The following is a 14,275-nucleotide window of genomic DNA, read 5'->3' as shown; positions in this document are numbered from 1 at the left end:
GTTTATATTTCAACTATATTTATAAAAGTCATCTTATTGAGTCACTATATGTCCTGTTTTCAAAATTCTTATTTAAGCTTACTTTCCCTTCAGTATTCAAATGATTCTTCTCAGTCATAATTCTCTCAAATTTAATCACCTTTAAATGTCTAAACTTTCCATTCACATACATTATCCCAGTATTTTAACATTTTATATATTATAAAAAATACTGTACTTGTATCTCTTATCCCTCTTACTATAGGGCCCCTTTCTATCCAAAATTATCTATTCTTTTAACTATATTCAAACAAATGTTTAATCTTGTAGTACTCCATCTGGTAAGTCAAATCAGATCTCTTAAGTCTAAGTCTAGCCTTCTTATTTAGCCAAATAGCTTTCCAAGTTAGTATGTTCTGCTTGCCAGGAAGTTTCTGTATTTTTGTAGGTGTTGTTGGGAGTGTGAAGGACAGGTTGAGTAGAATATACGTTTTTTGTCTCCCAGACTCTGATGATTTTTCTGGCAGCTTTATAATCTATTTTGTTAAGTCTTCTTTCTTATCCTCAAATTTGTTTTGATGTCCTGCTAAATAAAATATCTTTTTCATTTTCATTGTTGTAATAAAATCTTGTAGATTTTTTTCTGTTTGTGTTAAGTTATAGTTCTCTTCATTTGTAGCTTCCCTGTTTAACTCACTTTCTTCTAGTTTGTGTTCTGTTATCTGATTTGTTTGTTCATTCTTTATCATCACTTTTGAGAGTTTTTTAATTGTAAGTTTAGATTGAAGATGTGCTCATTTATGTCATCAAAGTTAGTTTTGATCTCATTGTGGTTTGAAACTATTGTCAATTGAATCTGTCGGAGCATTGCATACCTTTCATCCTGAAAAGTATTTGTCTTGTCTTGGAGTATTACTCCTGCAGTTCTCTGATGTTCCAGACTAGATCTTTCAGAAGGGAGTATTTGGTATGGTTTCCTGTCCTTTTTAGATAAATATGCAATATCCATTTAATCCCCCTCTCCAAATAGTCTTTCACCAGTACCATAGTCTCTGTAATTAGCCTTATCTAGCCAGCCAATGTCGAAATCCAAGCCACCAAATCTTATATAGTTCTTATCTTTATATATGGTTTTTGTAATCCAATGTGTTTCTAGTTGTCAAGGTATCAGTGAAAGCAGTATTTTATAACAATTCTTTTATTCAGGGATCGTTATCAACCAGTCAAAGTTGCAATTCAGAGTATTTAGCCACCTTGAAGCCTTCTAGTAAGTTCCCCCCTAGAAGATTAGCCAAGAGTCAATTTTTTTGTTTTTCTGCAAACAATTCTTGAGCTTAGACAACTGTTGAAGTTCTCTTTTTCTGCAGACACTTTTTTTTAGCTTATAAATTGCCCAGTATATTTTCTTCCTTTGTTCTCAACTGTTTTCTATTTGGCTGAAGATTATTAAAGTTCAAGGCAACAGATTAATCTTTGTTACTGGGCGTTTTGCCAATTTATGAGTCAGAGTTGCTGCTATTCTATGCTCTGATTCTCCACTAGATGTCAGTAGTTATTAATTTTCCAACTTTTTCAAACAATAAAATTGTTGTTTTATTTTTTATAAATTCATTGAAACTCTTTAGGATGTAAAATCTTAATGGTTTTCTTAATTTTCAGATTTATCCAGACTATAGTGTTATTAGTTTCATTTCAATATAAAAGTTAGAAGTTAATTCACCACTTCCATCTATAAAGAGGTGGGGATTTACTCCCCTCCCTCACATTCAGAGGATTTCTTCCTTTGGGGATTTTTTCCAGGGTATCAGTTACAAAATAGAAGAGAGAAGATCGATATTCTCACCCAGTTTCAAGCACGCTGTTCACCATTGTTCTGGTTTATGCTTTTGGACTTCGGCTGCTTGTAGCTTGGGATAGACACTGATGTGCAGCTAGCCTTTCTCCTCTTGGGTTGGAGGACTTCCCCCAGACCAAGCAGATCGACCACTGTCATTCCGTGATCATCAGGGCACCTCTCTTTCTTTGTAGCCTCTCTGAGGTGACTTTTGACCCATTTAGCGTCCCCTGGCAGGGCGAAATCAGCCCTGGGGTGCAGAGCCCCATGATCCCTTGGCTGTATCACCACAGGGTGGAACCGAAAGTCCTGCATAGCCAATTATTCATTCCCAGTATTTATCTTTCTCTACCTGGGCCGTGTCTTTTGAGAAGACCTTCCTGTGCAATACTTTATAGCACTTTATAGTGTCCTCAAGGTAGCACGGCTGTTGTCATTTATTCCCATGTGGATGAATAGAAAGGGTAATTGTCAGTGGACCTAAAGTGTCTTCAGAGACTTTCTGCCATATCCTGAATATGAGTCTGGGGAAGGAGCATACTTCACTTAACAATCTAAGCAGCAGATTGTCACTTGGGTATTTCTTAGAAGGCAGTCTGGGATCACCTCCACACATTTCTTTTCTTCTCTGTAAAGCAGAGGCAGGAATGTTTGTCAATGCAAATCTCTAAAGTTCTCCTCCTTAAACCCTGACGTTTTGTCCACTTGTCCAGCTGTTCTTTGTACAGTAGTCCAAAAACACCATCATCAAGGAGGCCTAAAATTCATCCTGAAAGCTCTAGAGCAGGGGTGTCAAACTCAATTTCATTGAGGGCCGCATAAGCATTGCGGTTGCCCTCAAGGGGCCGGGTGGGTAGGGCCAGGGTGGGCGTGGCCTGATGGGTGGGCGTGGCTAGAGTGCGTATGGCCTACTGGGTGGGCATGGCCAGCTCTACATCATTCGCATCAAGGGTGCCTATGGGGGCCTGGGCAGGAGTGGGACAGATCTGAGGGTCTCTGGCTGAAGGAGGGTCTCTGGGCCAGGGCCGAGGCAGTGGGGGCCGTTCCCTCCCTGTTTCCAGGATGGCTTCGCGGGCCACAAGAAACCACTTCGCGGGCCGGATCTGGCCCCCGGGCCTTGTGTTTGACATGTCTGCTCTAGAGAATCAAAGCTCATCTTGCAAAGCTTCAGCATTTATGGTTTCATTTCTCTTTGTCTATTCCTCCCGGCTTCTTGCCACTATTGTCCCTTCATAAATGCATCTTATATCTGATTTAAGAATTCCATGTCTTCTTTGGTAAGCTGTGAGTGTAGGCAGTGTTGCATTTAGACCTTTCATCTTGTTTTCCAGGGGACAAAAATATCCTTGCAGCATATGTGATTTTTGTCCTCTTTGGGGAGAAAAACAAATATTTCATATCCTCTGTAGGTCACAAGAGAAGGTCCCTCCATCTCTTTGTTCCTGTAATGAACAAAAAATAACTAAAAATAAGTGTCTCCCTCTTGACCTCCTCTCAATTAATCTTCCAATTCCTACTTGCTGTCCTTGCTTGTTCACTCAGTAAGTTTACTGTTTGGAAGCTGGCTTCCTTATATGTCTCTTGAAGCTGCTTCAGCTAAGGGAGCAAGGCATAGTCAGCAGCTCTCAGCCAGCAAACATTCCCCTTCCCGACAGGCCTTCCAAAGCCACCCTATTGGCTTGCTTCCTGAAATATGCCACGGGTTTCTGCCATGAGCCCAGTTTTTGAGTGAGAACTCCTGCTGCGATGCCTTTCCATTCATGTACGAAAAATGTAAAGGGTCTAGTGGGGTCTGGAAATCCCAAAGCCGGTGCTCTCATAAGTTCCTTTATAACTTGTGTAAATGCCTGTGGCATTCTCTGGTCCATTCAAATATTTCTCTGTCCCCATTCTTGACTGCTTCATAAAGAGGCTTCACAATTAGTCTGAAATTGGGAATCCAAATTCTGCAAAAGCCGACCATTCCCAGAAAACCCCTTAGCTGTCTTCTGTTAACCGGAGCCTTCAATTGACAAATAGCTTCTCTCCTTGGGGCTAACAGACTCCACTGTCCCTCAGAGGTGCCATATCCCAAATATTTAACTTTCTTTTGTACTATTTGGGCTTTTGATTTAGACACCTTATAGCCATAAATGCCCAGCCAATTCAAGAGCAATATGGTCCCCTCTATGCATTTGTCTCTCATATCGGCACCTAAAAGTAAATCGTCCACATACTATAAAACCCAGTATTCCTTGATCATGACGGCTTATACAGGTCCTTACCCAGGCATTGGCCAAATATGATGGGACTGTTCTTAAATTCTTGTGGTAACCTAATTCATGTACTGTATATTGTACGAGGGTGCCTAATATTGGCTCTTGCCATTCGAAGGCAAAAATTGGTTGGGTCTCTTTTGCCAACAGGATGCAGAAAAAGGCATTCTTCAAATCCAATACCATAAATTATTTATCTTTTGGTTAATTTGTGCCAACAAGGTATATGAGTTGGGTACTACTGCATGGAGGGTGGGGGTATCTTGTTCATCCCTCACAGGTTCTGGACAAAACAGAAGGACCTATCTGGTTTCTTGAAAGGTAGCAAGGTGAAGATGTTTGGGTTGTAAGTCCCCATTCTAGGAAGTTTTCTATTATAGGCTGAAGACCTTGCCTTACTTCCCATTTAATATTATATTGCTTTAAATTGGCCACTTGTCCTCCCAGGGCTAAGGCAACTATGACTGGCTCAGCAAAAACTGCCTTTCCTGGCTGTCTCGCTGCCCAAACCCAAGGTTCCATAGCAGGTTTTATATCTGGTGGAATTGCAGTGGCGGGGTGTCTTCCTTTATTACTAAAGCGGTTGCTCTCCATATTTCTTCTTGGGATATTTTCATCTTTCTCTTCCCCCCTTTTCATGAATGGTTACTTGCCGTTTACTAAGGATGTCTCTGGACATTCTGGCAAATTCAAGAACAGGTGAGTTAGCACAGTGCGCCCTATTTTACATTCCAAGCTTTGCAAAAATGGGGCTGACAAGGCTTTTCCTGATGCTCCAACAGTGGATATCTCATCAGTAGATATCTAGGAGAAATGGGTTTATTAAGGACTGATCTGCTTTCTCCTGTGTCTATTAGCATTTGGTGTTTCGTTCTCCCAATTTGGACTTCCACCAAGGGTTTGGGGATAAGGGGAACTATAGCTCCCTGCCCCTGGCCCCTTCATTCTTTCTTTTCTACCACCATGGCTGTAGTCATCAGGCATTAATTCTTCCAGTGTCCTTCCTTTTTGCAAATAGCAAAATGGTTGTGTCCCAAGGAGGGGACCTCCCTCTTCCATGCCCTTTACCATAGGCAGGTTTGTGTGCCCTGCCTTGGTTTCCCTGAACTCCCCTTCCTCATCTGCCCCTTCAGCACTGTTGCCCCCTTCCTTCCACCTAGGAAGATAGTGTTTCGGCAGGCTTGCTGCACTTCTTTCTTATCGTCTTCTTGTCTGTTGCTCGTGAAGACTTTGTAAGCTGTCTCGACTAATTCTGAAATAACTTTCCCTGGGCCTCCTTCCACTTTCTGTGCCTTCTGCATCTTCTGCTGATTTTCCTATAAAGATCATATTCACCATTTCCTGGTTTTTAGGCGCCTCAAGATCTAGATTAGTATATTGCCTGAAAACCTGATATACTCTCTCTCAAAAAAAAAAGTCCCCAGGACTCTCGTTTTTCTCTTGTCTAATTTCATAAATCCTTGACGGGTTCTTGATCTTTGGATCTTCATTTTGGATTCCATGTAGGACCAAGGACCAATAATTTTGAAGCCTTTCAGCATGTCTGGTGTTATCTAGATTCCACTCTGCCTCTGGGAGGAGGCTTTCCCAGCCGAGAACATTTTCATGTTCTTTCTCTAATTTGAGTTCCATTGCCCCTCTCATCCACCTCCATTCTTCCAGTATTAGAAGAACATTCATCAATGTCTGAATATCTGCCCAGGTAGGGTTATGTGTTCTAAAGACAGACAGAAACAGAGAATGCATTTTCTCTAGGTTTTCTCTATAATTGGGGTTTTGCTGTTTCCAGTTGTAGAGTTATGAAGTAGAAACTGGGGGGTACAGAATAACATTCAGGATGATCTGTTCTCTGCTCCTGCCGCTATTGTTTCTCTCAGCAGAGCTTGTATCTCAGGTTCTGACTCAGTTTGGGACCGAGTGTTATAGGAATGTCTCATCTCCTGATCTCTGTTTTCTAGCTGCCACGCCCCTCCAGAATTCTCCTCCCATTTGGTCCGTCTGGGGTAGTTCACCCTACAGATAAACAGGGGGTGGTAGGTCATTCTCAGGGTCCTCCGGCAAAACCTGGGGAGTGCTGGGCTTTTCTAACCTAGGATCCTGTGCTTTACATATAAAAGTTCCTTCACAACTGCAGTCTTGCAACAGAAATGGACTATTTGTCAATTTCACAAAGAGTTCCAAGAACTGAATTTCAGCATATAATTTCTGTTCCAAGAAGGTGGTCCTTACCTCTTCAGTTAGTTGGAGATCTATTGATTCTTGTGGCAGCCAAAAGTCTCCTGGTTTATCTAATTGTAAGTATGGCCATACTGACATACAGTAGTGGGGAAAGGATGCCTTACTCCGTATATTCAATCCCCCTAAACTCTCAGTATTAGCCAGAATACAACCCACTGGCATGTCCTTGGGCAGTTTCCCTTTTGGCAACTTTGTCACCACTAAACTAGGTGTCTTTTTACTGCCACAATTTCCCATTTTAAGGCTGAATCTCAGGTGGATACCCCTTATCCCCTGAGAACATCTCCTGTTCGGTCCTTACCTTTTATTCTTCTTAAATTCCTATCCCTTTATTTCCCTTCACTGGCATTTGTTCCTGCTCCTTAATTTCTTCAGAGCTTCAGCCTTTGAGTTCAATTAAGACACTACCAAGGATTTCACCAGGGCTGGACGTTCATTTAGACAGTGGCTTATTGCATTCAATCAATCCACTCTATACATCAATGAGACATTGAGAGATTCCTGCAAAGTCCCTTACTTTTCAAGATACTCAGTCATTGACAAAAGACTCATGGGCCTTGAGTGTGGCTGACAATGCAGAACCACATAGTCCTGGTCATTGACTGGGGTTTTTATTTCAGACCATTCACATACCTTTCAGCCACTAGTCTTACCCATCCAGGGACCCTCCTCTGGTGGTCATTGTCTTCCAATCAAATCCAGGCATGGAATCCTGGACAACCTCCCAGACTGTTCTCCCCAGATTCAGGTCTTAACCTGGTGCCAAAGCTGATGAAGACTACCAGACTCAAGGTACAGGATTGATTTCCTTTTACTGAAACACTTTAGCATAACATCAGGACCCAGAACAAAGGATTCAAGAAGGTTTTGTACAGTTGTTCAAGGCAGGATAAAGAAATTGTCCAATAGGCTTTTTGAAAGTTATCTAAAGGGTCCTCTATTAACTCCACACCATCTCTATTTCTATGTCTTAACTAATAAACACTTCAGAAGTTATCTAACAAGAATTCTATTGGCTCTACTTCAACCCTATTCCTAAAAGTTAACTAATAGGTATTCTACAAGATTTTTTAGCAAGTCTTCTATTGGCTTTGTCTTAGCCCTATTCCTTATCTTAGCAATATGTCTTGTATGATATGCGTGACAGTCAGTTCTTGTTTTCCACATAGAAAGTGGCCCCACTTGTCCACACTCCCTCTTGCTTTATCTTTGTTATGCAGGCTTTGCAAACACACATCTCCTCCCTTCCTTCTGAGTTCATGCCATAGCCTTGCATTTTTATAGCAAATGGCCCTACAGCAAATGGCCCATCACTTATAGCCTCTTCTCTTTCTCCCTGTTAAACTACTGTTAGTTGTCCCTGTTTGTTTACTCAGAGGAGTTAGCTTACTGTTCTTATCAGTGCTTTTTTTGTAAAAGAAAAAGGTGCTGGAACTCGCACATGTCATACAACCCGCCTTGCCTACCCTACAAGGTTCCATCCAAAAAAGGTGCCGGAACTCCGTTCTGAGCGTTCTATGAGAAAAAAGCCCTGGTTCTTATTGTTAAAAATTACACTGAAACCTTTTCAGAGGGATTTTATCTTAAACTTGACAGGGAACTCTTGATTCATTAAAATCACATGTGTAGGCCCTCAAGGTAAACCTAACTGGGAAACAAAAGACTTAAAGGTTATTCCTAATTTTATTATAGGGTCATAGTAACAAAATCTTGAAAGTCTGAAAGTACTTCCTCTCTCCCCTGCTATTACTTTCCCAAAAACTAGGAGGGTCTCTTCTGAGATGCTTTCTCCACCCTTAAATTTTTTTCATTTTAGCATCCTAATAGATTAAGGGGATGTCACAAAGAAGAGGAAGTCAACCTATTCTCCAAAGCACTTGAGGGCAGGACAAAAAGTAATGGATAGAAGCTTATCAAGGAGAAAAGCTACCTAGAATTAAGGAGAAATTTCCTGACAATGAGAATGATTTGCCCCCAGAGGTTATAGGTGCTCCATCGCTGGAGATTTTAAAGAGGAGATTGGGCAGTCATTTGTCCAGAATGGCATGGGGTGTCCTGCTCAAACATGGGGTTGACTAGAAGACCTCCAAGGTCCCTTCCAATGCTGTTATTCTGCAGGTCATACTAACGTTGTTCCACAGGTCAATCTTTCACAGCTTGATAACCATCAATAATTCTTAAATCAATGCTTTGTATAAACTATCTTTATTCAGTGATACTTTCAAATAAGAAGGAATTACCACATGAGAACATTTGTCCTTCCTTTTTCATTTTTTACTGAAACATTATTAAATTAAGCCATTCTTTACCTGGAAATATCTTAGCCTAGAAGTAGGTTCCCAAGCCCAATAGAGTGTTATTTATCTTTTTTCTATTGAATATACATAATCGGATTTGGTAAAATCAATATCCAATTAAATTTCAAAAAACTATTCCAATTGTTAATGCACATATTTTATATATGATTATTTCTATTAGCTAGATTGGAACAGCTTTTTCTCCATATACCTTTATTTAATCTTTATTTAGTATTTAACCTTCTGAACTTTTTATATCTATGCTTCCCAATTTTGATTTCTTCTTTCAACAATTTAATTTCCAGCACACCATTTTATTTAGTCCAGAATTAAAATTTGCTACAATATTTGAAAATTCACATTCTGGTTGTGATATCAATAACCAACATATTTGCTTTTGCTCCTTTTTTTATCCAAATGATGATCAAAGCAAATGTTCCAAAGAGTGAAGAAGCTGGTTGCTTCAAAAAGGATTGTTGGGGTTATGAAATATATATAGTACTGGCAATTCTGATTTCAAGTTTATCCATTGGGATAGGAACAGGTTGGGAAAGGTCAACATAAGCAGTATGTGATATACAACGTAAGAGATATTTCGAAGTCTTTCCTACCAGCTGGAAAAGGAAGAATGTTTTCTGCTATGCAGAGAAAATCCCTCTCCCCCCACCCCCATTAATGATTCCATTTGATGAAATAGAACAATTTGCTTTAGAAATTATTTCAAAGAAAAGAATTTCAGAAAAATTCCTCATGAGTAGAGCGTAGCTTTCTGAGAAGGTGACCAAAGGGTATGGGTCTATGTCCTGTTTTACATCGAACAATGATTTCTCCAGTGGTCAACTGCATCCCATATTGTGATGCAACCCATAAACTTTAGTACATGACTTCCAGAAAAGAAGCACTTGTGCTATGAGATTTACGAATTAGCCAGCTCTTGCAAATGCCCACAACTGCATCCCAGAGCTCCCAGGCTTCTATTAAGTCCCAAGAGAAAGACATCCTTGAGGTATTCTTCCTTCCATTGGCCCTTCTCAGTAGCAGAGCTTCTACTGTCAAAAATGAAAAAGAAATCTTCTTCCCCCAGATAATTCAGCCACCCATTTTCTTTGCTCCACAATTTGAGTGGAGAATTTCAAAAGGCTATTGGTGATATGTTGCTAGAATTTCTACCAGAAAATATTTGCAGTGAACAATCTCTTCTCCAGACCAAGTTCCAAGCCAATGCCAGCCAACTAAAGGGGGGGGAAAGCAGAAGTTCCTTCATGTAATCCATGGGTCCATCCACAGATTACCCCAAATGTTAGAAATGTATGACTTTGGGCAGCTCTCTAAAATATAAGACTAATGCCTTTTCCCACAGAAACATGGATATTTGTTCCTATGTTCCCCTTTCCCTTCCTCCAAATGAGGATCCTTACTATGCATCTGCAGCACGCAGAGGTATTTAGTAAGATAACAACCATTGGCTATAGTTGAATTTCACTTGCAAACCATCTTGTATTCCCTTGGATCCTGAGATCCAATTAGCTGCCCAGAAAGATTAGGAAAAACACTGTGGTGAAATGATCAATCTGTTGGACCAGGACTGGAAAATCCCACATTCTGGATCATTGTCTGTCATGGAAACTCATTGTGATACCAAGCTCATTTCAACCAAGCTTATCTCACAGAATTGTTTTTGTGGGGATAACATGAAGGAAGACCTTCATGTAAGCCTCTTTGGACTTCTGGAAAAAAAGATAGGATATTAATCTGACAAATCATCATAATCCCAATCATCCTCACAACCCTGCTAGACTACAAATTATGATTGTATGTGCCAGAAGTAAAGTTGCATTTAAATAAAAATTACAGCAAGGTCATTTGACTTTTCATAGACTCTTCCATATCTGCAGTCCTGCCTCTAACTGAACACCATGAAACAATCAGTGTTGACCTCCAACTGACCAGTAGAAAAGTGACCAAAAAAACCTCCAACCAGTGTTCCATCCCTGAGCTACTATAGTTCCTAAGACAATCTCACTCTCTCCATCCTTAGTTCAAATTAAATCAAAACAATGAATTCCTAGTACCTGCCTAAGAGCCATGGTGGTGCAGTGGTTAGAATGCAGTATTGCAGGCCAATTCTGCTAATTCTGTCAACTGCCAGCAGTTTGATTCCGACCGGTTCAAGGTGGATTGAACCTTCCATCCTTCAGAGGTCAATAAAATGAGGACCCAGATAGTTGGGGGCAATATGCTGACTCTGTAAACCACTTAGAGGGGGCTGTAAAACACTGTGAAGCTGTATATAAGTCTAAGTGCTATTGCTAGCACTAGCACTAGTGCTATCCATACAGTAGTTTCATGTAGGATGCATCAATCTGATGGTTTATGTTCATTTACACACCCACATATATATTACATGCAGATCCAATGAGAGTAAGCCTCCTGACTGCATTCCCGTGTTTTATTTAAAAGTCCCACACAGTTATGATGAGAAGATAATAGGATGACATTTGTTATGATGTGGAGAGAGGGAGAAACAGCCATAAGAAATGAGATGCTTAAGGTGATTGAAGGGAAGAGAGACATTGATAGTTGCTAAAGATCAAGGGCTAGCTAAGGCAAGAGGTCTTGCCAGCTTCACTCCTGCAGTCAGAAAAAATTACTTTTTTTTCAATAGTTGATATATCACAGCTACTCAGATTAAATCAATTCAGTTGCTGGACAGAGACAAGTGGGCATAGCAGTGCCTGCATTTTTTGCATAGAATGGGAAAAGCACATCTTCCTTCCCCTGTCCTTACCACTTTCTATAGAGGGACAATTGAGAGCATTCTGTCATGTTGCATCACAGTCTGGTTTGGAAGCATCACTGCTTCAGACAAGAAGGCAGTGCAGAGAGTGGTGAGGATGGCTGAAAAGATCATTGGCAATTCCCTCCCTTCCATCTAGGACAGGGGTAGGTAACCCCGGCTCTTTTATGACTCATGGACTTCAATTCCCAGAATTCCTGAGTCAACTCCTGAAGTCCATGAGTCATAAAAGAGCCGAGGTTGCCTACCCCTGATCTAGAACATAGCCTATAAGTGTTGCTTGAGCAGGGTCCATAAGATTGTCTGGGACACTACACATCCTCTTCATGACCTGTTTTCCTTGTTACCTCTGTGGTATCTGAAGCAGAACATCCACATTCAGTCACAGTTTTGTTCCATACAGTATAAACCTTTTGAACTCTCAAGCTTCCTCTTTCCGCTATGTACTCAAGTGATTAATATTTATATGTATTTATATATAGGGGTGTAGGTATATACATATGTTGTATATAGAATGTTTATATTTGTGTTATGTATGTGTACACCTTTGAGAGCAAGCAACAGAATTTGATTTTTAATGTGTGCCAGTATGCCCACAGTAAAAAATGACAATAAAAGTTATCTTGTCTTATCTTATGTTACCTTACCTTATCTTATTTTATTTTATCTTACTATACCTTACCTTATCTTATCAAGTTATGGCTAGTAGTGTGTATGTGTATTTATGCCTAAACAAAGACACAAACTATTGTTGTGGACCAGGGCTCTGAAGAAAACAATAATACCGTGGCCTATAGTAATATTATATTGTATATATTAGGACAGTCATTTGGTCTAGTGCAGACATGTCAAACTTGCGATGACATTGCGCAATGTACCGGGATGGTTTTGCCAATGCCGGCAATGGGGTGGGCATGGCTTCCGGATGACACGTCCGGCCTGCGGGCTGGCAGTTTGACACCCCTGGTCTAGTGGTTAAAATATCAGGCTAGAAACAGGAAGACTATGAGTTCTATTCTTACCTTAGGCATGAAAGTTGGCTGGGTAACTTTGGGTCAGTCACTCAACCCATTACTTCAAGCTGAGGTTACAAGCTGGCTGATCAACTTCTGTTGCAAACAGTGGATCAACATTCAGATGCTTCAAATAAAGCAGACCCTGCACAAATGCCAGGAAGAAAAAAGATGTATATATTAGAATATAAACTTATGTAATTGACACATAGGGAAGAGCTTCCTGCATCTCTTTGAATCTATGGGACGAACTTTATGGGGTGATCCATTTAGTTCCTCAATTTTCTGCTTTCAAAAAAGGATCTGAAACCTTCCTATTTAGGCTTTGGAATTGGACTAATAAGTAATATAGCTTCATCTAGTGTTTGTTTGTTACTTGAATGCCCTATGAATAGGCAGAATATAAAGGAAAATAAATATATGATTGTATCATATAACAAAACTTCAATTTTCAGGATCTCAACTGAATAGACTTTGCATGCAGTAGGGAAAAATTCTATTGTAATTGTAATGATGTGATTATGCCTGAGATGAACATTTCATTATTTTGTGCCGACTCTTTGCATCAATTTTTGTCATCACACAAATGATGTTAATGAAACCATTTACATCATCTGTGTCATTTGCCTCTCCATAATGATGCGCTGTTCCATTCAATGGACTTTGGGGAGTAACAGCTATCCCTTCCATCTAATTAGCAAGGTGGGCAGCAAACAAGTCAAACCACAAATGAACAAATAAAATCAGTCTGTTAAAGTTTCAAATTAACTGGCAAGACTTAAAAATAAGTCCGCTAAATATAATTCAGTCGTTATGGAAATATTTCAGATTGGTAAATAAATATTATATAACAGAATAACAGAGTTGGAAGGAACCTTGGAGATCTTCTAGTCCAACCCCCTGCTCAGGCAGGAAACCCTATACCAGGGGTGTCAAACTCAATTTCATTGAGGGCCACATCAGCATTGCGGTTGCCCTCAGGGGGCCGGGTGGGTATGGCCAGGGTGGGCGTGGCCTACTGGGTGGGCGTGGCCAGAGTGCATATGGCCTACTGGGTGGGCATGGCCAGCTATACATCATTCACATCAAGGGTGCCTATGGGGGCCTGGGCAGGAGTGGGACAGATCTGAGGGTCTCTAGCAGAAGGAAGGTCTCTGGGCCAGGGCCAAGGCAGTGGGGGCCATTCCCTCACTGTTTCCAGGATGGTTTCACGGGCCACATGAAATCACTTTGTGGGCCGGATCCGGCTCCCGGGCCTTGTGTTTGACATGTCTGCCCTATACCATTTCAGACAAATGGCTATCCAGTCTCTTCTTAAAAACTTTCAGTATTGGAGCATTCACAACTTCTGGAGGCAAGTCGTTCCACTGATTAATTGTTCTAACTCTCAGGAAATTTCTCCTTAGTTCTCTTTGATTGGTGGAGAATAGGTTGAACCCTCTTCTTTGTGGTAATCCCTTAGATATAAATGCTTTAAATACATACTTTAAATAAAATACATATTAAATAATAGAACAATAGTAGAACAACATTAATCTCCCAAAGCGATGGCTCCACTCCCAAAACACATCAATAGTAAGCAATTTAAAATAATAATAATAATAATAATAATAATAATAATAATAATAATAATAATAATAATAATAATTGTTGATTTCTATAAATGAAGCCAACTGTACCCATGGGAAGGAAGATTATAAAAATTAGGGTTATTTAATGAAACATTAAGGGACGTGGTGGCTCAGTGGGTTAGGACACTGAGCTTGTCGATCAGATGGTCGGCAGTTTGGCAGGTCGAATCCCAAGTGCCGCGTAATAGAGTGAGAGCCTGTTACTTGTCCCAGCTTCTGCCAACCTAGCAG

At 40.4% G+C, this 14,275-nt stretch overlaps 1 protein-coding gene across 1 annotated transcript in view; it reads right to left on the bottom strand.

Annotated features, from left to right (window-relative positions):
• Window positions 1-5,341: 5,341 nt before the first annotated feature.
• Window positions 5,342-14,275, bottom strand: part of GPRC5C (G protein-coupled receptor class C group 5 member C) — a 420,745-nt gene continuing 411,811 nt past the window's right edge. Inside the window, exon 6 of the mRNA XM_083351396.1 lies at window positions 5,342-5,360. The gene's annotated coding sequence lies outside the window, so the exon portion shown is untranslated. The remainder of the gene's footprint in view (window positions 5,361-14,275) is intronic.

This window comes from Vipera ursinii (genome assembly GCF_947247035.1).
Source record: "Vipera ursinii genome assembly, chromosome: 2".
NCBI lineage: Eukaryota > Metazoa > Chordata > Lepidosauria > Squamata > Viperidae > Vipera > Vipera ursinii.
This window is presented reverse-complemented; position numbering and strand designations above follow the sequence as displayed.